A 27,107-nucleotide genomic window follows, 5' to 3' on the forward strand; every position below is an offset into this window, starting at 1 on the left:
CCTTATTTCTGTGGAATCTGAGAACCGATATTTCGGATCCCTTGGAAGACTATAGGGCCAAAGGAAATATCCTCCGATAACAAAGAGAAAGAAGCTTTCTGAGAAACTTCTTTGTGTTCTGTGAAATCATCTCACAGAGTTACAGCTTTCCCCTCAAGAAGCCTTTCGCTAAGACAGTTCTTGTGGAATTGGCAAAGTGATATTTGGAAGCCCATAGAGGGCTATGGTGAAAAAGGAAATATCCTCACATGAAATCTGGAAAGAAGCTTTCTGAGAAACTGCTTAGTGTTCTGTTAATTCATCTCACAGACTTACATCTGTATTTCGTGGATCTCTTTGCTAGCCTTTTTTCTTTGGAATCTGAGAACAGATATTTCGGATCCCTTGGAAGACTATAGGGCCAAAGGAAATATCCTCCGATAACAAAGAGAAAGAAGCTTTCTGAGAAACTTCTTTGTGTTCTGTGAAATCATCTCACAGAGTTACAGCTTTCCCCTCAAGAAGCCTTTCGCTAAGACAGTTCTTGTGGAATTGGCAAAGTGATATTTGGAAGCCCATAGAGGGCTATGGTGAAAAAGGGAATATCCTCACATGAAATCTGGAAAGAAGCTTTCTGAGAAACTGCTTAGTGTTCTGTTAATTCATCTCACAGAGTTACATCTGTATTTCGTGGATCTCTTTGCTAGCCTTATTTCTGTGGAATCTGAGAACAGATATTTCGGATCCCTTGGAAGACTATAGGGCCAAAGGAAATATCCTCCGATAACAAAGAGAAAGAAGCTTTCTGAGAAAATTCTTTGTGTTCTCTGAAATCATCTCACAGAGTTACAGCATTCCCCTCAAGAAGCCTTTCGCTAAGACAGTTCTTGTGGAATAGGCAAAGTGATATTTGGAAGCCCATAGAGGGCTAGGGTGAAAAAGGAAATATCCTCACATGAAATCTGGAAAGAAGCTTTCTGAGAAACTGCTTAGTGTTCTGTTAATTCATCTCACAGACTTACATCTGTATTTCGTGGATCTCTTTGCTAGCCTTATTTCTGTGGAATCTGAGAACAGATATTTCGGATCCCTTGGAAGACTATAGGGCTAAAGGAAATATCCTCCGATAACAAAGAGAAAGAAGCTTTCTGAGAAACTTCTTTGTGTTCTGTGAAATCATCTCACAGAGTTACAGCTTTCCCCTCAAGAAGCCTTTCGCTAAGACAGTTCTTGTGGAATAGGCAAAGTGATATTTGGAAGCCCATAGAGGGCTATGGTGAAAAAGGAAATATCCTCAGATGAAATCTGGAAAGTAGCTTTCTGAGAAACTGCTTAGTGTTCTATTAATTCATCTCACAGAGTTACATCTGTATTTCGTGGATCTCTTTGCTAGCCTTATTTCTGTGGAATCTGAGAACAGATATTTCGGATCCCTTGGAAGACTATAGGGCCAAAGGAAATATCCTCCGATAACAAAGAGAAAGAAGCTTTCTGAGAAACTTCTTTGTGTTCTGTGAAATCATCTCACAGAGTTACAGCTTTCCCCTCAAGAAGCCTTTCGCTAAGACAGTTCTTGTGGAATTGGCAAAGTGATATTTGGAAGCCCATAGAGGGCTAGGGTGAAAAAGGAAATATCCTCACATGAAATCTGGAAAGAAGCTTTCTGAGAAAGTGCTTAGTGTTCTGTTAATTCATCTCACAGAGTTACATCTGTATTTCGTGGATCTCTTTGCTAGCCTTATTTCTGTGGAATCTGAGAACAGATATTTCCTTTCCCTTTGAAGACTATAGGGCCAAAGGAAATATCCTCCGATAACAAACAGAAAGAAGGTTTCTGAGAAACTTCTTTGTGTTCTGTGAAATCATCTCACAGAGTTACAGCTTTCCCCTCAAGAAGCCTTTCGCTAAGACAGTTCTTGTGGAATTGGCAAAGTGATATTTGGAAGCCCATAGAGGGCTATGATGAAAAAGGAAATATCCTCACATGAAATCTGGAAAGAAGCTTTCTGAGAAACTGCTTAGTGTTCTGTTAATTCATCTCACAGAGTTACATCTGTATTTCGTGGATCTCTTTGCTAGCCTTATTTCTGTGGAATCTGAGAACAGATATTTCGGATCCCTTGGAAGACTATAGGGCCAAAGGAAATATCCTCCGATAACAAAGAGAAAGAAGCTTTCTGAGAAACTTCTTTGTGTTCTGTGAAATCATCTCACAGAGTTACAGCTTTCCCCTCAAGAAGCCTTTCGCTAAGACAGTTCTTGTGGAATTGGCAAAGTGATATTTGGAAGCCCATAGAGGGCTATGGTGAAAAAGGAAATATTCTCACATGAAATCTGGAAAGAAGCTTTCTGAGTAACTGCTTAGTGTTCTGTTAATTCATCTCACAGAGTTACATCTGTATTTCGTGGATCTCTTTGCTAGCCTTATTTCTGTGGAATCTGGAAACAGATATTTCGGATCCCTTGGAAAACTATAGGGCCAAAGGAAATATCCTCCGATAACAAAGAGAAAGAAGCTTTCTGAGAAACTTCTTTGTGTTCTGTGAAATCATCTCACAGAGTTACAGCTTTGCCCTCAAGAAGCCTTTGGCTAAGACAGTTCTTGTGGAATTGGCAAAGTGATATTTGGAAGCCCATAGAGGGCTATGGTGAAAAAGGAAATATCCTCCCATGAAATCGGGAAAGAAGCTTTCTGAGAAACTGATTAGTGTTCTGTTAATTCATCTCACAGAGTTACATCTGTATTTCGTGGATCTCTTTGCTAGCCTTGTTTCTGTGGAATCTGAGAACAGATATTTCGGATCCCTTGGAAGACTCTAGGGCCAAAGGAAATATCCTCCGATAACAAAGAGAAAGAAGCTTTCTGAGAAACTTCTTTGTGTTCTGTGAAATCATCTCACAGAGTTACAGCATTCCCCTCAAGAAGCCTTTCGCTAAGCCAGTTCTTGTGGAATTGGCAAAGTGATATTTGGAAGCCCATAGAGGGCTATGGTGAAAAAGGAAATATCCTCACATGAAATCTGGAAAGAAGCTTTCTGAGAAACTGCTTAGTGTTCTGTTAATTCATCTCACAGAGTTACATCTGTATTTCGTGGATCTCTCTGCTAGCCTTATTTCTGTGGAATCTGAGAACAGATATTTCGGATCCCTTGGAAGACTATAGGGCCAAAGGAAATATCCTCCGATAACAAAGAGAAAGAAGCTTTCTGAGAAACTTCTTTGTGTTCTGTGAAATCATCTCACAGAGTTACAGCTTTCCCCTCAAGAAGCCTTTCGCTAAGACAGTTCTTGTGGAATTGGCAAAGTGATATTTGGAAGCCCATAGAGGGCTATGATGAAAAAGGAAATATCCTCACATGAAATCTGGAAAGAAGCTTTCTGAGAAAGTGCTTAGTGTTCTGTTAATTCATCTCACAGAGGTACATCTGTATTTCGTGGATCTCTTTGCTAGCCTTATTTCTGTGGAATCTGAGAACAGATATTTCGGATCCCTTGGAAGACTATAGGGCCAAAGGAAATATCCTACGATAACCAAGAGAAAGAAGCTTTCTGAGAAAATTCTTTGTGTTCTGTGAAATCATCTCACAGAGTTACAGCTTTCCCCTCAAGAAGCCTTTCGCTAAGCCAGTTCTTGTGGAATAGGCAAAGTGATATTTGGAAGCCCATAGAGGGCTATGGTGAAAAAGGAAATATCCTCAGATGAAATCTGGAAAGAAGCTTTCTGAGAAACTGCTTAGTGTTCTGTTAATTCATCTCACAGAGTTACATCTGTATTTCGTGGATCTCTTTGCTAGCCTTATTTCTGTGGAATCTGAGAACAGATATTTCGGATCCCTTGGAAGACTATAGGGCCAAAGGAAATATCCTCCGATAACAAAGAGAAAGAAGCTTTCTGAGAAACTTCTTTGTGTTCTGTGAAATCATCTCACAGAGTTACAGCTTTCCCCTCAAGAAGCCTTTCGCTAAGTCAGTTTTTGTGGAATTGGCAAAGTGATATTTGGAAGCCCAGAGAGGGCTATGGTGAAAAGGGAAATATCCTCAGATGAAATCTGGAAAGTAGCTTTCTGAGAAACTGCTTAGTGTTCTGTTAATTCATCTCACAGAGTTACATCTGTATTTCGTGGATCTCTTTGCTAGCCTTATTTCTGTGGAATCTGAGAACAGATATTTCGGATCCCTTGGAAGACTATAGGGCCAAAGGAAATATCCTCCGATAACAAAGAGAAAGAAGCTTTCTGAGAAACTTCTTTGTGTTCTGTGAAATCATCTCACAGAGTTACAGCTTTCCCCTCAAGAAGCCTTTCGCTAAGACAGTTCTTGTGGAATAGGCAAAGTGATATTTGGAAGCCCATAGTGGGCTATGGTGAAAAAGGAAATATCCTCACATGAAATCTGCAAAGAAGCTTTCTGAGAAACTGTTTAGTGTTCTGTTAATTCATCTCACAGAGTTACATCTGTATTTCGTGGATCTCTTTGCTAGCCTTATTTCTGTGGAATCTGAGAACCGATATTTCGGATCCCTTGGAAGACTATAGGGCCAAAGGAAATATCCTCCGATAACCAAGAGAAAGAAGCTTTCTGAGAAACTTCTTTGTGTTCTGTGAAATCATCTCACAGAGTTACAGCTTTCCCCTCAAGAAGCCTTTCGCTAAGACAGTTCTTGTGGAATTGGCAAAGTGATATTTGGAAGCCCATAGAGGGCTATGGTGAAAAAGGAAATATCCTCACATGAAATCTGGAAAGAAGCTTTCTGAGAAACTGCTTAGTGTTCTGTTAATTCATCTCACAGACTTACATCTGTATTTCGTGGATCTCTTTGCTAGCCTTATTTCTTTGAAATCTGAGAACAGATATTTCGGATCCCTTGGAAGACTATAGGGCCAAAGGAAATATCCTCCGATAACAAAGAGAAAGAAGCTTTCTGAGAAACTTCTTTGTGTTCTGTGAAATCATCTCACAGAGTTACAGCTTTCCCCTCAAGAAGCCTTTCGCTAAGACAGTTCTTGTGGAATTGGCAAAGTGATATTTGGAAGCCCATAGAGGGCTATGGTGAAAAAGGGAATATCCTCACATGAAATCTGGAAAGAAGCTTTCTGAGAAACTGCTTAGTGTTCTGTTAATTCATCTCACAGAGTTACATCTGTGTTTCGTGGATCTCTTTGCTAGCCTTATTTCTGTGGAATCTCAGAACAGATATTTCGGATCCCTTGGAAGACTATAGGGCCAAAGGAAATATCCTCCGATAACAAAGAGAAAGAAGCTTTCTGAGAAAATTCTTTGTGTTCTGTGAAATCATCTCACAGAGTTACAGCATTCCCCTCAAGAAGCCTTTCGCTAAGACAGTTCTTGTGGAATAGGCAAAGTGATATTTGGAAGCCCATAGAGGGCTATGGTGAAAAAGGAAATATCCTCACATGAAATCTGGAAAGAAGCTTTCTGAGAAACTGCTTAGTGTTCTGTTAATTCATCTCACAGAGTTACATCTGTATTTCGTGGATCTCTTTGCTAGACATATTTCTGTGGAATCTGAGAACATATATTTCGGATCCCTTGGAAGACTATAGGGCCAAAGGAAATATCCTCCGATAACAAAGAGAAAGAAGCTTTCTGAGAAACTTCTTTGTGTTCTGTGAAATCATCTCACAGAGTTACAGCTTTCCCCTCAAGAAGCCTTTCGTTAAGACAGTTCTTGTGGAATTGGCAAAGTGATATTTGGAAGCCCATAGAGGGCTATGGTGAAAAAGGTAATATCCTCACATGAAATCTGGAAAGAAGCTTTCTGAGAAACTGCTTAGTGTTCTGTTAATTCATCTCACAGACTTACATCTGTATTTCGTGGATCTCTTTGCTAGCCTTATTTCTGTGGAATCTGAGAACAGATATTTCGGATCCCTTGGAAGACTATAGGGCCAAAGGAAATATCCTCCGATAACAAAGAGAAAGAAGCTTTCTGAGAAACTTCTTTGTGTTCTGTGAAATCATCTCACAGAGTTACAGCTTTCCCCTCAAGAAGCCTTTCGCTAAGACAGTTCTTGTGGAATAGGCAAAGTGATATTTGGAAGCCCATAGAGGGCTATGGTGAAAAAGGAAATATCCTCAGATGAAATCTGGAAAGTAGCTTTCTGAGAAACTGCTTAGTATTCTATTAATTCATCTCACAGAGTTACATCTGTATTTCGTGGATCTCTTTGCTAGCCTTATTTCTGTGGAATCTGAGAACAGATATTTCGGATCCCTTGGAAGACTATAGGGCCAAAGGAAATATCCTCCGATAACAAAGAGAAAGAAGCTTTCTGAGAAACTTCTTTGTGTTCTGTGAAATCATCTCACAGAGTTACAGCTTTCCCCTCAAGAAGCCTTTCGCTAAGTCAGTTCTTGTGGAATTGGCAAAGTGATATTTGGAAGCCCATAGAGGGCTAGGGTGAAAAAGGAAATATCCTCACATGAAATCTGGAAAGAAGCTTTCTGAGAAAGTGCTTAGTGTTCTGTTAATTCATCTCACAGAGTTACATCTGTATTTCGTGGATCTCTTTGCTAGCCTTATTTCTGTGGAATCTGAGAACAGATATTTCGGATCCCTTGGAAGACTACAGGGCCAAAGGAAATATCCTCCGATAACAAAGAGAAAGAAGCTTTCTGAGAAACTTCTTTGTGTTCTGTGAAATCATCTCACAGAGTTACAGCTTTCCCCTCAAGAAGCCTTTCGCTAAGACAGTTCTTGTGGAATTGGCAAAGTGATATTTGGAAGCCTATAGAGGGCTATGGTGAAAAAGGAAATATCCTCACATGAAATCTGGAAAGAAGCTTTCTCAGAAACTGCTTAGTGTTCTGTTAATTCATCTCACAGAGTTACATCTGTATTTCGTGGATCTCTTTGCTAGCCTTATTTCTGTGGAATCTGAGAACAGATATTTCGGATCCCTTGGAAGACTATAGGGCCAAAGGAAATATCCTCCGATAACAAAGAGAAAGAAGCTTTCTGAGAAACTTCTTTGTGTTCTGTGAAATCATCTCACAGAGTTACAGCTTTCCCCTCAAAAACCTTTCGCTAAGACAGTCCTTGTGGAATTGGCAAAGTGATATTTGGAAGCCCATAGAGGACTATGGTGAAAAAGGAAATATCCTCAGATGAAATCTGGAAAGAAGCTTTCTGAGAAACTGCTTAGTGTTCTGTTAATTCATCTCACAGAGTTACATCTGTATTTCGTGGATCTCTTTCCTAGCCTTATTTCTGTGGAATCTGAGAACAGATATTTCGGATCCCTTGGAAGACTATAGGGCCAAAGGAAATATCCTCCGATAACAAACAGAAAGAAGCTTTCTGAGAAACTTCTTTGTGTTCTGTGAAATCATCTCACAGAGTTACAGCTTTCCCCTCAAGAAGCCTTTCGCTAAGACAGTTCTTGTGGAATTGGCAAAGTGATATTTGGAAGCCCATAGAGGGCTATGGTGAAAAAGGAAATATCCTCACATGAAATCTGGAAAGAAGCTTTCTGAGAAACTGCTTAGTGTTCTGTTAATTCATCTCACAGAGTTACATCTGTATTTCGTGGATCTCTTTGCTAGCCTTATTTCTGTGGAATCTGAGAACAGATATTTCGGATCCCTTGGAAGACTATAGGGCCAAAGGAAATATCCTCCGATAACAAAGAGAAAGAAGCTTTCTGAGAAACTTCTTTGTGTTCTGTGAAATCATCTCACAGAGTTACAGCTTTCCCCTCAAGAAGCCTTTCGCTAAGACAGTTCTTGTGGAATTGGCAAAGTGATATTTGGAAGCCCATAGAGGGCTATGGTGAAAAAGGAAATATTCTCACATGAAATCTGCAAAGAAGCTTTCTGAGTAACTGCTTAGTGTTCTGTTAATTCATCTCACAGAGTTACATCTGTATTTCGTGGATCTCTTTGCTAGCCTTATTTCTGTGGAATCTGGAAACAGATATTTCGGATCCCTTGGAAGACTATAGGGCCAAAGGAAATATCCTCCGATAACAAAGAGAAAGAAGCTTTCTGAGAAACTTCTTTGTGTTCTGTGAAATCATCTCACAGAGTTACAGCTTTGCCCTCAAGAAGCCTTTGGCTAAGACAGTTCTTGTGGAATTGGCAAATTGATATTTGGAAGCCCATAGAGGGCTATGGTGAAAAAGGAAATATCCTCCCATGAAATCGGGAAAGAAGCTTTCTGAGAAACTGCTTAGTGTTCTGTTAATTCATCTGACAGAGTTACATCTGTATTTCGTGGATCTCTTTGCTAGCCTTGTTTCTGTGGAATCTGAGAACAGATATTTCGGATCCCTTGGAAGACTCTAGGGCCAAAGGAAATATCCTCCGATAACAAAGAGAAAGAAGCTTTCTGAGAAACTTCTTTGTGTTCTGTGAAATCATCTCACAGAGTTACAGCATTCCCCTCAAGAAGCCTTTCGCTAAGCCAGTTCTTGCGGAATTGGCAAAGTGATATTTGGAAGCCCATAGAGGGCTATGGTGAAAAAGGAAATATCCTCACATGAAATCTGGAAAGAAGCTTTCTGAGAAACTGCTTAGTGTTCTGTTAATTCATCTCACAGACTTACATCTGTATTTCGTGGATCTCTTTGCTAGCCTTATTTCTGTGGAATCTGAAAACAGATATTTCGGATCCCTTGGAAGAGTATAGGGCCAAAGGAAATATCCTCCGATAACAAAGAGAAAGAAGCTTTCTGAGAAACTTCTTTGTGTTCTGTGAAATCATCTCACAGAGTTACAGCTTTCCCCTCAAGAAGCCTTTCGCTAAGACAGTTCTTGTGGAATTGGCAAAGTGATATTTGGAAGCCCATAGAGGGCTATGATGAAAAAGGAAATATCCTCAGATGAAATCTGGAAAGTAGCTTTCTGAGACAGTGCTTAGTGTTCTGTTAATTCATCTCACAGAGTTACATCTGTATTTCGTGGATCTCTTTGCTACCCTTATTTCTGTGGAATCTGAGAACAGATATTTCGGATCCCTTGGAAGACTATAGGGCCAAAGGAAATATCCTCCGATAACAAAGAGAAAGAAGCTTTCTGAGAAACTTCTTTGTGTTCTGTGAAATCATCTCACAGAGTTACAGCTTTCCCCTCAAGAAGCCTTTCGCTAAGACAGTTCTTGTGGAATTGGCAAAGTGATATTTGGAAGCCCATAGAGGGCTATGGTGAAAAAGGAAATATCCTCACATGAAATCTGCAAAGAAGCTTTCTGAGAAACTGCTTAGTGTTCTGTTAATTCATCTCACAGAGTTACATCTGTATTTCGTGGATCTCTTTGCTAGCCTTATTTCTGTGGAATCTGAGAACAGATATTTCGGATCCCTTGGAAGACTATAGGGCCAAAGGAAATATCCTCCGATAACAAAGAGAAAGAAGCTTTCTGAGAAACTTCTTTGTGTTCTGTGAAATCATCTCACAGAGTTACAGCTTTCCCCTCAAGAAGCCTTTCGCTAAGACACTTCTTGTGGAATTGGCAAAGTGATATTTGGAAGCCCATAGAGGGCTATGGTGAAAAAGGAAATATCCTCACATGAAATCTGGAAAGAAGCTTTCTGAGAAACTGCTTAGTGTTCTGTTAATTCATCTCACAGAGTTACATCTGTATTTCGTGGATCTCTTTGCTAGCCTTATTTCTGTGGAATCTGAGAACAGATATTTCGGATCCCTTGGAAGACTATAGGGCCAAAGGAAATATCCTCCGATAACAAAGAGAAAGAAGCTTTCTGAGAAACTTCTTTGTGTTCTGTGAAATCATCTCACAGAGTTACAGCTTTGCCCTCAAGAAGCCTTTCGCTAAGACAGTTCTTGTGGAATTGGCAAAGTGATATTTGGAAGCCCATAGAGGGCTATGGTGAAAAAGGAAATATCCTCAGATGAAATCTGGAAAGTAGCTTTCTGAGAAACTGCTTAGTGTTCTGTTAATTCATCTCACAGAGTTACATCTGTATTTCGTGGATCTCTTTGCTAGCCTTATTTCTGTGGAATCTGAGAACAGATATTTCGGATCCCTTGGAAGACTATAGGGCCAAAGGAAATATCCTCCGATAACAAAGAGAAAGAAGATTTCTGAGAAACTTCTTTGTGTTCTGTGAAATCATCTCACAGAGTTACAGCTTTCCCCTCAAAAACCTTTCGCTAAGACAGTCCTTGTGGAATTGGCAAAGTGATATTTGGAAGCCCATAGAGGACTATGATGAAAAAGGAAATATCCTCCCATGAAATCTGGAAAGAAGCTTTGTGAGAAACTGCTTAGTGTTCTGTTAATTCATCTCACAGAGTTACATCTGTATTTCGTGGATCTCTTTGCTAGCCTTATTTCTGTGGAATCTGAGAACAGATATTTCCTTTCCCTTTGAAGACTATAGGGCCAAAGGAAATATCCTCCGATAACAAAGAGAAAGAAGCTTTCTGAGAAACTTCTTTGTGTTCTGTGAAATCACCTCACAGAGTTACAGCTTTCCCCTCAAGAAGCCTTTCGCTAAGACAGTTCTTGTGGAATTGGCAAAGTGATATTTGGAAGCCCATAGAGGGCTATGGTGAAAAAGGAAATATCCTCAGATGAAATCTGGAAAGAAGCTTTCTCAGAAACTGCTTAGTGTTCTGTTAATTCATCTCACAGAGTTACATCTGTATTTCGTGGATCTCTTTGCTAGCCTTATTTCTGTGGAATCTGAGAACAGATATTTCGGATCTCTTGGAAGACTATAGGGCCAAAGGAAATATCCTCCGATAACAAAGAGAAAGAAGCTTTCTGAGAAACTTCTTTGTGTTCTGTGAAATCATCTCACAGAGTTACAGCTTTCCCCTCAAGAAGCCTTTCGCTAAGACAGTTCTTGTGGAATTGGCAAAGTGATATTTGGAAGCCCATAGAGGGCTATGTTGAAAAAGGAAATATCCTCAGATGAAATCCGGAAAGTAGCTTTTTGAGAAAATGCTTAGAGTTCTGTTAATTCATCTCACAGAGTTACATCTGTATTTCGTGGATCTCTTTGCTAGCCTTATTTCTGTGGAATCTGAGAACAGATATTTCGGATCCCTTGGAAGACTATAGGGCCAAAGGAAATATCCTCCGATAACAAAGAGAAGGAAGCTTTCTGAGAAACTTCTTTGTGTTCTGTGAAATCATCTCACAGAGTTACAGCTTTCCCCTCAAGAAGCCTTTCGCTAAGACAGTTCTTGTGGAATTGGCAAAGTGATATTTGGAAGCCCATAGAGGGCTATGGTGAAAAAGGAAATATCCTCACATGAAATCTCGAAAGAAGCTTTCTGAGAGACTGCTTAGTGTTCTGTTAATTCATCTCACAGAGTTACATCTGTATTTCGTGGATCTCTTTGCTAGCCTTATTTCTGTGGAATCTGAGAACAGATACTTCGGATCCCTTGGAAGACTATAGGGCCAAAGGAAATATCCTCCGGTAACAAAGAGAAAGAAGCTTTCTGAGAAACTTCTTTGTGTTCTGTGAAATCATCTCACAGAGTAACAGCTTTCCCCTCAAGAAGCCTTTCGCTAAGACAGTTCTTGTGGAATTGGCAAAGTGATATTTGGAAGCCCATAGAGGGCTATGGTGAAAAAGGAAATATGCTCAGATGAAATCTGGAAAGAAGCTTTCTGAGAAACTGTTTAGTGTTCTGTTAATTCATCTCACAGAGTTACATCTGTATTTCGTGCATCTCTTTGCTAGCCTTATTTCTGTGGAATCTGAGAACAGATATTTCGGATCCCTCTGAAGACTATAGGGCCAAAGGAAATATCCTCCGATAACAAAGAGAAAGAAGCTTTCTGAGAAACTTCTTTGTGTTCTGTGAAATCATCTCACAGAGTTACAGCTTTCCCCTCAAGAAGCCTTTCGCTAAGACAGTTCTTGTGGAATTGGCAAAGTTTTATTTGGAAGCCCATAGAGGGCTATGGTGAAAAAGGAAATATCCTCACATGAAATCTGGAACGAAGCTTTCTGAGAAACTGCTTAGTGTTCTGTTAATTCATCTCACAGAGTTACATCTGTATTTCGTGGATCTCTTTGCTAGCCTTTTTTCTGTGGAATCAGAGAACAGATATTTCGGATCCCTTGGAAGACTATAGGGCCAAAGGAAATAGCCTCCGATAACAAAGAGAAAGAAGCTTTCTGAGAAAATTCTTTGTGTTCTGTGAAATCATCTCACAGAGTTACAGCATTCCCCTCAAGAATCCTTTCGCTAAGCCAGTTCTTGTGGAATTGGCAAAGTGATATTTGGAAGCCCATAGAGGGCTATGGTGAAAAAGGAAATATCCTCAGATGAAATCTGGAAAGAAGCTTTCTGAGAAACTACTTAGTGTTCTGTTAATTCATCTCAGAGAGTTACATCTGTATTTCGTGGATCTCTTTGCTAGACTTATTTCTGTGGAATCTGAGAACAGATATTTCGGATCCCTTGGAAGACTATAGGGCCAAAGGAAATATCCTCCGATAACAAAGAGAAAGAAGCTTTATGAGAAACTTCTTTGTGTTCTGTGAAATCATCTCACAGAGTTACAGCTTTACCCTCAAGAAGCCTTTCGCTAAGACAGTTCTTGTGGAATTGGCAAAGTGATATTTGGAAGCCCATAGAGGGCGATGGTGAAAAAGGAAATATCCTCACATGAAATCTGGAAAGAAGCTTTCTGAGAAACTGCTTAGTGTTCTGTTAATTCATCTCACAGACTTACATCTGTATTTCGTGGATCTCTTTGCTAGCCTTATTTCTGTGGAATCTGAGAACAGATATTTCGGATCCCTTGCAAGACTATAGGGCCAAAGGAAATATCCTCCGATAACAAAGAGAAAGAAGCTTTCTGAGAAACTTCTTTGTGTTCTGTGAAATCATCTCACAGAGTTACAGCTTTCCCCTCAAGAAGCCTTTCGCTAAGACAGTTCTTGTGGAATTGGCAAAGTGATATTTGGAAGCCCATAGAGGGCTATGGTGAAAAAGGAAATATCCTCAGATGAAATCTGGAAAGTAGCTTTTTGAGAAACTGCTTAGAGTTCTGTTAATTCATCTCACAGAGTTACATCTGTATTTCGTGGATCTCTTTGCTAGCCCTATTTCTGTGGAATCTGAGAACAGATATTTCGGATCCCTTGGAAGACTATAGGGCCAAAGGAAATATCCTCCGATAACAAAGAGAAAGAAGCTTTCTGAGAAACTTCTTTGTGTTCTGTGAAATCATCTCACAGAGTTACAGCTTTCCCCTCAAGAAGCCTTTCGCTAAGACAGTTCTTGTGGAATTGGCAAAGTGATATTTGGAAGCCCATAAAGGGCTATGGTGAAAAAGGAAATATCCTCAGATGAAATCTGGAAAGAAGCTTTCTGAGAAACTGCTTAGTGTTCTGTTAATTCATCTCACAGAGTTACATCTGTATTTCGTGGATCTCTTTGCTAGCCTTATTTCTGTGGAATCTGAGAAGAGATATTTCGTATCCCTTGGAAGACTATAGGGCCAAAGGAAATATCCTCCGATAACCAAGAGAAAGAAGCTTTCTGAGAAACTTCTTTGTGTTCTGTGAAATCATCTCACAGAGTTACAGCTTTCCCCTCAAAAACCTTTCGCTAAGACAGTTCTTGTGGAATTGGCAAAGTGATATTTGGAAACCCATAGAGGACTATGGTGAAACAGGAAATATCCTCACATGAAATCTGGAAAGAAACTTTCTGAGAAATGCTTAGTGTTCTGTTAATTCATCTCACAGAGTTACATCTGTATTTCGTGGATGTCTTTGCTAGCCTTATTTCTGTGGAATCTGAGAACAGATATTTCGGATCCCTTGGAAGACTATAGGGCCAAAGGAAATATCCTCCGATAACAAAGAGAAAGAAGCTTTCTGAGAAACTTCTTTGTGTTCTGTGAAATCATCTCACAGAGTTACAGCTTTCCCCTCAAGAAGCCTTTCGCTAAGACAGTTCTTGTGGAATTGGCAAAGTGATATTTGGAAGCCCATAGAGGGCTATGGTGAAAAAGGAAATATCCTCAGATGATCTGGAAAGAAGCTTTCTGAGAAACTGCTTAGTGTTCTGTTAATTCATCTCACAGAGTTACATCTGTATTTCGTGGATCTCTTTGCTAGCCTTATTTCTGTGGAATCTGAGAACAGATATTTCCTTTCCCTTTGAAGACTATAGGGCCAAAGGAAATATCCTCCGATAACAAAGAGAAAGAAGCTTTCTGAGAAACTTCTTTGTGTTCTGTGAAATCATCTCACAGAGTTACAGCTTTCCCCTCAAGAAGCCTTTCGCTAAGACAGTTCTTGTGGAATTGGCAAAGTGATATTTGGAAGCCCATAGAGGGCTATGGTGAAAAAGGAAATATCCTCAGATGAAATCTACAAAGAAGCTTTCTCAGAAACTGCTTAGTGTTCTGTTAATTCATCTCACAGAGTTACATCTGTATTTCGTGGATCTCTTTGCTAGCCTTATTTCTGTGGAATCTGAGAACAGATATTTCGGATCCCTTGGAAGACTATAGGGCCAAAGGAAATATCCTCCGATAACAAAGAGAAAGAAGCTTTCTGAGAAACTTCTTTGTGTTCTGTGAAATCATCTCACAGAGTAACAGCTTTCCCCTCAAGAAGCCTTTCGCTAAGACAGTTCTTGTGGAATTGGAAAAGTGATATTTGGAAGCCCATAGAGGGCTATGGTGAAAAAGGAAATATCCTCAGATGAAATCTGGAAAGAAGCTTTCTGAGAAACTGCTTAGTGTTCTGTTAATTCATCTCACAGAGTTACATCTGTATTTCGTGGATCTCTTTGCTAGCCTTATTTCTGTGGAATCTGAGAACAAATATTTCGGATCCCTTGGAAGACTATAGGGCCAAAGGAAATATCCTCCGATAACAAAGAGAAAGAAACTTTCTGAGAAACTTCTTTTTGTTCTGTGAAATCATCTCACAGAGTTACAGCATTCCCCTCAAGAAGCCTTTCGCTAAGCCAGTTCTTGTGGAATTGGCAAAGTGATATTTGGAAGCCCATAGAGGGCTATGGTGAAAAAGGAAATATCCTCAGATGAAATCTGGAAAGAACCTTTCTGAGAAACTACTTAGTGTTCTGTTAATTCATCTCAGAGAGTTACATCTGTATTTCGTGGATGTCTTTGCTAGCCTTATTTCTGTGGAATCTGAGAACAAATATTTCGGATCCCTTGGAAGACTATAGGGACAAAGGAAATATCCTCCGATAACAAAGAGAAAGAAACTTTCTGAGAAACTTCTTTTTGTTCTGTGAAATCATCTCACAGAGTTACAGCATTCCCCTCAGGAAGCCTTTCGCTAAGCCAGTTCTTGTGGAATTGGCAAAGTGATATTTGGAAGCCCATAGAGGGCTATGGTGAAAAAGGAAATATCCTCAGATGAAATCTGGAAAGAAGCTTTCTGAGAAACTACTTAGTGTTCTGTTAATTCATCTCAGAGAGTTACATCTGTATTTCGTGGATGTCTTTGCTAGCCTTATTTCTGTGGAATCTGAGAACAGATATTTCGGATCCCTTGGAAGACTATAGGGCCAAAGGAAATATCCTCCGATAACAAAGAGAAAGAAGCTTTCTGAGAAAATTCTTTGTGTTCTGTGAAATCATCTCACGGAGTTACAGCTTTCCCCTCCAGAAGCCTTTCGCTAAGACAGTTCTGGTGGAATTGGCAAAGTGATATTTGGAAGCCCATAGAGGGCTGTGGTGAAAAAGGAAGTATCCTCACATGAAATCTGGAAAGAAGCTTTCTGAGAAACTGCTTAGTGTTCTGTTAATTCATCTCACAGAGTTACATCTGTATTTCGTGGATCTCTTTGCTAGCCTTATTTCTGTGGAATCTGAGAACAGATATTTCGGATCCCTTGGAAGAATATAGGGCCAAAGGAAATATCCTCTGATAACAAAGAGAAAGAAGCTTTCTGAGAAACTTCTTTGTGTTCTGTGAAATCATCTCACAGAGTAACAGCTTTCTCCTCAAGAAGCCTTTCGCTAAGACAGTTCTTGTGGAATTGGCAAAGTGATATTTGGATGCCCATAGAGGGCTACGGTGAAAAAGGAAATATCCTCAGATGAAATCTGGAAAGAAGCTTTCTGAGAAACTGCTTTGTGTTCTGTTAATTCATCTCACAGAGTTACATCTGTATTTCGTGGATCTCTTTGCTAGCCTTATTTCTGTGGAATCTGAGAACAGATATTTTGGATCCCTTGGAAGACTATCGGGCCAAAGGAAATATCCTCCGATAACAAAGAGAAAGAAGCTTTCTGAGAAACTTCTTTGTGTTCTGTGAAATTATCTCACAGAGTTACAGCTTTCCCCTCAAGAAGCCTTTCGCTAAGACAGTTCTTGTGGAATTGGCAAAGTGATATTTGGAAACCCATAGAGGGCTATGGTGAAAAAGGAAATATCCTCACATGAAATCTGGAAAGAAGCTTTCTGAGAATCTGCTTAGTGTTCTGTTAATTCATCTCACACAGTTACATCTGTATTTCGTGGATCTCTTTGCTAGACATATTTCTGTGGAATCTGAGAACAGATATTTCGGATCCCTTGGAAGACTATACGGCCAAAGGATATATCCTCCGATAACAAAGAGAAAGAAGCTTTCTGAGAAACTTCTTTGTGTTCTGTGAAATCATCTCACAGAGTTACAGCTTTCCCCTCAAGAAGCCTTTCGCTAAGACAGTTCTTGTGGAATTGGCAAAGTGATATTTGGAAGCCCATAGAGGACTATGGTGAAAAAGGAAATATCCTCAGATGAAATCTGGAAAAAAGCTTTCTCAGAAACTGCTTAGTGTTCTGTTAATTCATCTCACAGTGTTACATCTGTATTTCGTGGATCTCTTTGCTAGCCTTATTTCTGTGGAATCTGAGAACAGAAATTTCCTTTCCCTTTGAAGACTATAGGGCCAAAGGAAGTATGCTCCGATAACCAAGAGAAAGAAATTTTCTGTGAAACTTCTTTGTATTCTGTGAAATCATCTCACAGAGTTACAGCTTTCCCATCAAGAAGCCTTTCACCAAGACAGGTCTTGTGGAATTGGCAAAGTGACATTTGGAAGCCCATAGAGGGCTGTGGTGAAAAAGGAAATATCCTCAGATGAAATCTGGAAAGAAGCTTTCTGAAAAACTGCTTAGTATTCTGTTAATTCATCTCACAGAGTTACATCTGTATTTCGTGGATCTGTTTGCTAGCCTTATTTCTGTGGAATCTGAGAACAGATATTTCGGATCCCTTGGAAGTCTATAGGGCCAAAGGAAATATCCTCCGATAACAAAGAGAAAGAAACTTTCTGAGAAACTCCTTTGTGTTCTGTGAAATCATCTCACAGAGTTACAGCTTTCCCCTCAAGAAGCCTTTCGCTAAGACAGTTCTTGTGGAATTGGCAAAGTGATATTTGGAAGCCCATAGAGGGCTACGGTGAAAAAGGAAATATCCTCAGATGAAATCTGGAAAGAAGCTTTCTGAGAAACTGCTTTGTATTCTGTTAATTCATCTCACAGAGTTACATCTGTATTTCGTGGATCTCTTTGCTAGCCTTATTTCTGTGGAATCTGAAAACAGATATTTTGGATCCCTTGGAAGACTATTGGGCCAAAGGAAATATCCTCCGATAACAAACAGAAGGAAGCTTTCGGAGAAACTTCTTTGTGTTCTGTGAAATCATCTCACAGAGTTACAGCTTTCCTCTCAAGAAGCCTTTCGCTAAGACAGTTCTTGTGGAATTGGGAAAGTGATATTTGGAAGCCCATAGAGGGCTACGGTGAAAAAGGAAATATCCTCAGATGAAATCTGGAAAGAAGCTTTCTGAGAAACTGCTTTGTATTCTGTTAATTCATCTCACAGAGTTACATCTGTATTTCGTGGATCTCTTTGCTAGCCTTATTTCTGTGGAATCTGAGAACAGATATTTTGGATCCCTTGGAAGACTATTGGGCCAAAGGAAATATCCTCCGATAACAAACAGAAGGAAGCTTTCGGAGAAACTTCTTTGTGTTCTGTGAAATCATCTCACAGAGTTACAGCTTTCCCCTCAAGAAGCCTTTCGCTAAGACAGTTCTTGTGGAATTGGCAAAGTGATATTTGGAAGCCCATAGAGGGCTATGGTGAAAAAGGAAATATCCTCAGATGAAATCTGGAAAGAAGCTTTCTGAGAAACTGCTTAGTGTTCTGTTAATTCATCTCACAGAGTTACATCTGTATTTCATGGATCTCTTTGCTAGTCTTATTTCTGTGGAATCTGAGAACAGATATTTCGGATCCCTTGCAAGACTATAGGGCCAAAGGAAATATCCTCCGATAACAAAGAGAAAGAAGCTTTCTGAGAAACTTCTTTGTGTTCTGTGAAATCATCTCACAGAGTAACAGCTTTCCCCCTAAAGAAGCCTTTCGCTAAGACAGTTCTTGTGGAATTGGCAAAGTGATATTTGGAAGCCCATCGAGGGCTATGGTGAAAAAGGAAATATCCTCAGATGAAATCTGGAAAGAAGCTTTCTGAGAAACTACTTAGTGTTCTGTTAATTCATCTCACAGAGTTACATCTGTATTTCGTGGATCTCTTTGCTAGCCTTATTTCTGTGGAATCTGAGAACAGATATTTCGGATCCCTTGGAAGACTATAGGGCCAAAGGAAATATCCTCCGATAACAAAGAGAAAGAAGCTTTCTGAGAAAATTCTTTGTGTTCTGTGAAATCATCTCACAGAGTTACAGCTTTCCCCTCAAGAAGCCTTTCGCTAAACCAGTTCTTGTGGAATTGGCAAAGTGATATTTGGAAGCCCATAGAGTGCTATGGTGAAAAAGGAAGTATCCTGACATGAAATCTGCAAAGAAGCTTTCTGAGAAACTGCTTAGTGTTCTGTTAATTCATCTCACAGAGTTACATCTGTATTTCGTGGATCTCTTTGCTAGCCTTATTTCTGTGGAATCTGAGAACAAATATTTCGGATCCCTTGGAAGACTATAGGGACAAAGGAAATATCCTCCGATAACAAAGAGAAAGAAACTTTCTGAGAAACTTCTTTTTGTTCTGTGAAATCATCTCACAGAGTTACAGCATTCCCCTCAAGAAGCCTTTCGCTAAGCCAGTTCTTGTGGAATTGGCAAAGTGATATTTGGAAGCCCATAGAGGGCTATGGTGAAAAAGGAAATATCCTCAGATGAAATCTGGAAAGAAGCTTTCTGAGAAACTACTTAGTGTTCTGTTAATTCATCTCAGAGAGTTACATCTGTATTTCGTGGATGTCTTTGCTAGCCTTATTTCTGTGGAATCTGAGAACAGATATTTCGGATCCCTTGGAAGACTATAGGGCCAAAGGAAATATCCTCCGATAACAAAGAGAAAGAAGCTTTCTGAGAAAATTCTTTGTGTTCTGTGAAATCATCTCACGGAGTTACAGCTTTCCCCTCAAGAAGCCTTTCGCTAAGACAGTTCTGGTGGAATTGGCAAAGTGATATTTGGAAGCCCATAGAGGGCTATGCTGAAAAAGGAAATATCCTCACATGAAATCTGGAAAGAAGCTTTCTGAGAAACTGCTTAGTGTTCTGTTAATTCATCTCACAGAGTTACATCTGTATTTCGTGGATCTCTTTGCTAGCCTTATTTCTGTGGAATCTGAGAACAGATATTTCGGATCCCTTGGAAGACTATAGGGCCAAAGGAAATATCCTCCGATAACAAAGAGAAAGAAGCTTTCTGAGAAAATTCTTTGTGTTCTGTGAAATCATCTCACAGAGTTACAGCTTTCCCCTCAAGAAGCCTTTCGCTAAGCCAGTTCTTGTGGAATTGGCAAAGTGATATTTGGAAGCCCATAGAGGGCTGTGGTGAAAAAGGAAATATCCTCACATGAAATCTGGAAAGAAGCTTTCTGAGAAACTGCTTAGTGTTCTGATAATTCATCTCACAGAGTTACATCTGTATTTCGTGGATCTCTTTGCTAGCCTTATTTCTGTGGAATCTGAGAACAGATATTTCGGATCCCTTGTAAGACTATAGGGCCAAAGGAAATATCCTCCGATAACAAAGAGAAAGAAGCTTTCTGAGAAACTTCTTTGTGTTCTGTGAAATCATCTCACAGAGTTACAGCTTTCCCCTCAAGAAGCCTTTCGCTAAGACAGTTCTTGTGGAATTGGCAAAGTGATATTTGGAAGCCCATAGAGGGCTGTGGTGAAAAAGGAAGTATCCTCACATGAAATCTGGAAAGAAGCTTTCTGAGAAACTGCTTAGTGTTCTGTTAATTCATCTCACAGAGTTACATCTGTTTTTCGTGGATCTCTTTGCTAGCCTTATTTCTGTGGAATCTGAGAACAGATATTTCGGATCCCTTGGAAGAATATAGGGCCAAAGGAAATATCCTCTGATAACAAAGAGAAAGAAGCTTTCTGAGAAACTTCTTTGTGTTCTGTGAAATCATCTCACAGAGTAACAGCTTTCCCCTCAAGAAGCCTTTCGCTAAGACAGTTCTTGTGGAATTGGCAAAGTGATATATGGATGCCCATAGAGGGCTACGGTGAAAAAGGAAATATCCTCAGATGAAATCTGGAAAGAAGCTTTCTGAGAAACTGCTTTGTGTTCTGTTAATTCATCTCACAGAGTTACATCTGTATTTCGTGGATCTCTTTGCTAGCCTTATTTCTGTGGAATCTGAGAACAGATATTTTGGATCCCTTGGAAGACTATCGGGCCAAAGGAAATATCCTCCGATAACAAAGAGAAAGAAGCTTTCTGAGAAACTTCTTTGTGTTCTGTGAAATTATCTCACAGAGTTACAGCTTTCCCCTCAAGAAGCCTTTCGCTAAGACAGTTCTTGTGGAATTGGCAAAGTGATATTTGGAAGCCCATAGAGGGCTATGGTGAAAAAGGAAATATCCTCACATGAAATCTGGAAAGAAGCTTTCTGAGAATCTGCTTAGTGTTCTGTTAATTCATCTCACAGAGTTACATCTGTATTTCGTGGATCTCTTTGCTAGCCTTATTTCTGTGGAATCTGAGAACAGAAATTTCCTTTCCCTTTGAAGACTATAGGGCCAAAGGAAGTATGCTCCGATAACCAAGAGAAAGAAATTTTCTGAGAAACTTCTTTGTATTCTGTGAAATCATCTCACAGAGTTACAGCTTTCCCATCAAGAAGCCTTTCACCAAGACAGGTCTTGTGGAATTGGCAAAGTGACATTTGGAAGCCCATAGAGGGCTGTGGTGAAAAAGGAAATATCCTCAGATGAAATCTGGAAAGAAGCTTTCTGAAAAACTGCTTCGTATTCTGTTAATTCATCTCACAGAGTTACATCTGTATTTCGTGGATCTGTTTGCTAGCCTTATTTCTGTGGAATCTGAGAACAGATATTTCGGATCCCTTGGAAGACTATAGGGCCAAAGGAAATATCCTCCGATAACAAAGAGAAAGAAACTTTCTGAGAAACTCCTTTGTGTTCTGTGAAATCATCTCACAGAGTTACAGCTTTCCCCTCAAGAAGCCTTTCGCTAAGACAGTTCTTGTGGAATTGGCAAAGTGATATTTGGAAGCCCATAGAGGGCTACGGTGAAAAAGGAAATATCCTCAGATGAAATCTGGAAAGAAGCTTTCTGAGAAACTGCTTTGTATTCTGTTAATTCATCTCACAGAGTTACATCTGTATTTCGTGGATCTCTTTGCTAGCCTTATTTCTGTGGAATCTGAGAACAGATATTTTGGATCCCTTGGAAGACTATTGGGCCAAAGGAAATATCCTCCGATAAGAAACAGAAGGAAGCTTTCGGAGAAACTCCTTTGTGTTCTGTGAAATCATCTCACAGAGTTACAGCTTTCCCCTCAAGAAGCCTTTCGCTAAGACAGTTCTTGTGGAATTGGCAAAGTGATATTTGGAAGCCCATAGAGGGCTATGGTGAAAAAGGAAATATCCTCAGATGAAATCTGGAAAGAAGCTTTCTGAGAAACTGCTTAGTGTTCTGTTAATTCATCTCACAGAGTTACATCTGTATTTCATGGATCTCTTTGCTAGCCTTATTTCTGTGGAATCTGAGAACAGATATTTCGGATCCCTTGCAAGACTATAGGGCCAAAGGAAATATCCTCCGATAACAAAGAGAAAGAAGCTTTCTGAGAAACTTCTTTGTGTTCTGTGAAATCATCTCACAGAGTTACAGCTTTCCCCTCAAGAAGCCTTTCGCTAAGACAGTTCTTGTGGAATTGGCAAAGTGATATTTGGAAGCCCATAGAGGGCTATGGTGAAAAAGGAAATATCCTCAGATGAAATCTGGAAAGAAGCTTTCTGAGAAACTGCTTAGTGTTCTGTTAATTCATCTCACAGAGTTACATCTGTATTTCGTGGATCTCTTTGCTAGCCTTATTTCTGTAGAATCTGAGAACATATATTGCCTTTCCCTTTGAAGACTATAGGGCCAAAGGAAATATCCTCCGATAACAAAGAGAAAGAAGCTTTCTGAGAAACTTCTTTGTTTTCTGTGAAATCATCTCACAGAGTTACAGCTTTCCCCTCAAGAAGCCTTTCGCTAAGACAGTTCTTGTGGAATTGGCAAAGTGATATTTGGAAGCCCATAGAGGGCTATGGTGAAAAAGGAAATATCCTCAGATGAAATCTGGAAAGAAGCTTTGTCAGAAACTGCTTAGTGTTCTGTTAATTCATCTCACACAGTTACATCTGTATTTCGTGGATCTCTTTGCTAGCCTTATTTCTGTGGAATCTGAGAACAGATATTTCGGATCCCTTGGAAGACTATAGGGCCAAAGGAAATAGCCTCCGATAACAAAGAGAAAGAAGCTTTCTGAGAAACTTCTTTGTGTTCTGTGAAATCATCTCACAGAGTAACAGCTTTCCCCCTAAAGAAGCCTTTCGCTAAGACAGTTCTTGTGGAATTGGCAAAGTGATATTTGGAAGCCCATCGAGGGCTACGGTGAAAAAGGAAATATCCTCAGATGAAATCTGGAAAGAAGCTTTCTGAGAAACTACTTAGTGTTCTGTTAATTCATCTCACAGAGTTACATCTGTATTTCGTGGATCTCTTTGCTAGCCTTATTTCTGTGGAATCTGAGAACAGATATTTCGGATCCCTTGGAAGACTATAGGGCCAAAGGAAATATCCTCCGATAAACAAGAGAAAGAAGCTTTCTGAGAAACTTCTTTGTGTTCTGTGAAATCATCTCACAGAGTTACAGCTTTACCCTCAAGAAGCCTTTCGCTAAGACAGTTCTTGTGGAATTGGCAAAGTGATATTTGGAAGCCCATAGAGGGCTATGGTGAAAAAGGAAATATCCTCACATGAAATCTGGAAAGAAGCTTTCTGAGAAACTGCTTAGTGTTCTGTTAATTCATCTCACAGACTTACATCTGTATTTCGTGGATCTCTTTGCTAGCCTTATTTCTGTGGAATCTGAGAACAGATATTTCGGATCCCTTGGAAGACTATAGGGCCAAAGGAAATATCCTCCGATAACAAAGAGAAAGAAGCTTTCTGAGAAACTTCTTTGTGTTCTGTGAAATCATCTCACAGAGTTACAGCTTACCCCTCAAGAAGCCTTTCGCTAAGACAGTTCTTGTGGAATTGGCAAAGTGATATTTGGAAGCCCCTAGAGGGCTATGGTGAAAAAGGAAATATCCGCAGATGAAATCCGGAAAGTAGCTTTTTGAGAAACTGCTTAGAGTTCTGTTAATTCATCTCACAGAGTTAGATCTGTATTTCGTGGATCTCTTTTCTAGCCTTATTTCTGTGGAATCTGAGAACAGATATTTCGGATCCCTTGGAAGACTATAGGGCCAAAGGAAATATCCTCCGATAACAAAGAGAAGGAAGCTTTCTGAGAAACTTCTTTGTGTTCTGTGAAATCATCTCACAGAGTTACAGCTTTCCCCTCAAGAAGCCTTTCGCTAAGACAGTTCTTGTGGAATTGGCAAAGTGATATTTGGAAGCCCATAGAGGGCTATGGTGAAAAAGGAAATATCCTCACATGAAATCTCGAAAGAAGCTTTCTGAGAGACTGCTTAGTGTTCTGTTAATTCATCTCACAGAGTTACATCTGTATTTCGTGGATCTCTTTGCTAGCCTTATTTCTGTGGAATCTGAGAACAGATATTTCCTTTTCCTTTGAAGACTATAGGGCCAAAGGAAATATCCTCCGATAACAAAGAGAAAGAAGCTTTCTGAGAAACTTCTTTGTGTTCTGTGAAATCATCTCACAGAGTTACAGCATTCCCCTCAAGAAGCCTTTCGCTAAGCCAGTTCTTGTGGAATTGGCAAAGTGATAGTTGGAAGCCCATAGAGGGCTATGGTGAAAAAGGAAATATCCTCAGATGAAATCTAGAAAGAAGCTTTCTGAGAAACTACTTAGTGTTCTGTTAATTCATCTCAGAGAGTTACATCTGTATTTCGTGGATCTCTTTGCTAGACTTATTTCTGTGGAATCTGAGAACAGATATTTCGGATCCCTTGGAAGACTATAGGGCCAAAGGAAATATCCTCCGATAACAAATAGAAAGAAGCTTTCTGAGAAACTTCTTTGTGTTCTGTGAAATCATCTCACAGAGTTACAGCTTTCCCCTCAAGAAGCCTTTCGCTAACACAGTTCTTGTGGAATTGGCAAAGTGATATTTGGAAGCCCATAGAGGGCTATGGTGAAAAAGGACATATCCTCAGATGAAATCTGGAAAGAAGCTTTCTGAGAAACTGCTTAGTGTTCTGTTAATTCATCTCACAGAGTTCCATCTGTATTTCGTGGATCTCTTTGCTAGCCTTATTTCTGTGGAATCTGAGAACAGATATTTCGGATCCCTTGGAAGACTATACGGCCAAAGGATATATCCTCCGATAACAAAGAGAAAGAAGCTTTCTGAGAAACTTCTTTGTGTTCTGTGAAATCATCTCACAGAGTTACAGCTTTCCTCTCAAGAAGCCTTTCGCTAAGACAGTTCTTGTGGAATTGGCAAAGTGATATTTGGAAGCCCATAGAGGGCTACGGTGAAAAAGGAAATATCCTCAGATGAAATCTGGAAAGAAGCTTTCTGAGAAACTGCTTTGTATTCTGTTAATTCCTCTCACAGAGTTACATCTGTATTTCGTGGATCTCTTTGCTAGCCTTATTTCTGTGGAATCTGAGAACAGATATTTTGGATCCCTTGGAAGACTATTGGGCCAAAGGAAATATCCTCCGATAACAAACAGAAGGAAGCTTTCGGAGAAACTTCTTTGTGTTCTGTGAAATCATCTCACAGAGTTACAGCTTTCCCCTCAAGAAGCCTTTCGCTAAGACAGTTCTTGTGGAATTGGCAAAGTGATATTTGGAAGCCCATAGAGGGCTATGGTGAAAAAGGAAATATCCTCAGATGAAATCTGGAAAGAAGCTTTCTGAGAAACTGCTTAGTGTTCTGTTAATTCATCTCACAGAGTTACATCTGTATTTCATGGATCTCTTTGCTAGCCTTATTTCTGTGGAATCTGAGAACAGATATTTCGGATCCCTTGCAAGACTATAGGGCCAAAGGAAATATCCTCCGATAACAAAGAGAAAGAAGCTTTCTGAGAAACTTCTTTGTGTTCTGTGAAATCATCTCACAGAGTTACAGCTTTCCCCTCAAGAAGCCTTTCGCTAAGACAGTTCTTGTGGAATTGGCAAAGTGATATTTGGAAGCCCATAGAGGGCTATGGTGAAAAAGGAAATATCCTCAGATGAAATCTGGAAAGAAGCTTTCTGAGAAACTGCTTAGTGTTCTGTTAATTCATCTCACAGAGTTACATCTGTATTTCGTGGATCTCTTTGCTAGCCTTATTTCTGTAGAATCTGAGCACATATATTGCCTTTCCCTTTGAAGACTATAGGGCCAAAGGAAATATCCTCCGATAACAAAGAGAAAGAAGCTTTCTGAGAAACTTCTTTGTGTTCTGTGAAATCATCTCACAGAGTTACAGCTTTCCCCTCAAGAAGCCTTTCGCTAAGACAGTTCTTGTGGAATTGGCAAAGTGATATTTGGAAGCCCATAGAGGGCTATGGTGAAAAAGGAAATATCCTCAGATGAAATCTGGAAAGAAGATTTGTCAGAAACTGCTTAGTGTTCTGTTAATTCATCTCACACAGTTACATCTGTATTTCGTGGATCTCTTTGCTAGCCTTATTTCTGTGGAATCTGAGAACAGATATTTCGGATCCCTTGGAAGACTATAGGGCCAAAGGAAATAGCCTCCGATAACAAAGAGAAAGAAGCTTTCTGAGAAACTTCTTTGTGTTCTGTGAAATCATCTCACAGAGTAACAGCTTTCCCCCTAAAGAAGCCTTTCGCTAAGACAGTTCTTGTGGAATTGGCAAAGTGATATTTGGAAGCCCATCGAGGGCTATGGTGAAAAAGGAAATATCCTCAGATGAAATCTGGAAAGAAGCTTTCTGAGAAACTACTTAGTGTTCTGTTAATTCATCTCACAGAGTTACATCTGTATTTCGTGGATCTCTTTGCTAGCCTTATTTCTGTGGAATCTGAGAACAGATATTTCGGATCCCTTGGAAGACTATAGGGCCAAAGGAAATATCCTCCGATAACAAAGAGAAAGAAGCTTTCTGAGAAAATTCTTTGTGTTCTGTGAAATCATCTCACAGAGTTACAGCTTTCCCCTCAAGAAGCCTTTCGCTAAGCCAGTTCTTGTGGAATTGGAAAAGTGATATTTGGAAGCCCATAGAGGGCTGTGGTGAAAAAGGAAATATCCTCACATGAAATCTGGAAAGAAGCTTTCTGAGAAACTGCTTAGTGTTCTGATAATTCATCTCACAGAGTTACATCTGTATTTCGTGGATCTCTTTGCTAGCCTTATTTCTGTGGAATCTGAGAACAGATATTTCGGATCCCTTGTAAGACTATAGGGCCAAAGGAAATATCCTCCGATAACAAAGAGAAAGAAGCTTTCTGAAAAACTTCTTTGTGTTCTGTGAAATCATCTCACAGAGTTACAGCTTTCCCCTCAAGAAGCCTTTCGCTAAGACAGTTCTTGTGGAATTGGCAAAGTGATATTTGGAAGCCCATAGAGGGCTGTGGTGAAAAAGGAAGTATCCTCACATGAAATCTGGAAAGAAGCTTTCTGAGAAACTGCTTAGTGTTCTGTTAATTCATCTCACAGAGTTACATCTGTATTTCGTGGATCTCTTTGCTAGCCTTATTTCTGTG

Source organism: Macaca nemestrina, chromosome 13, assembly GCF_043159975.1.
Source record: "Macaca nemestrina isolate mMacNem1 chromosome 13, mMacNem.hap1, whole genome shotgun sequence".
In the NCBI taxonomy this organism is placed as follows: domain Eukaryota; kingdom Metazoa; phylum Chordata; class Mammalia; order Primates; family Cercopithecidae; genus Macaca; species Macaca nemestrina.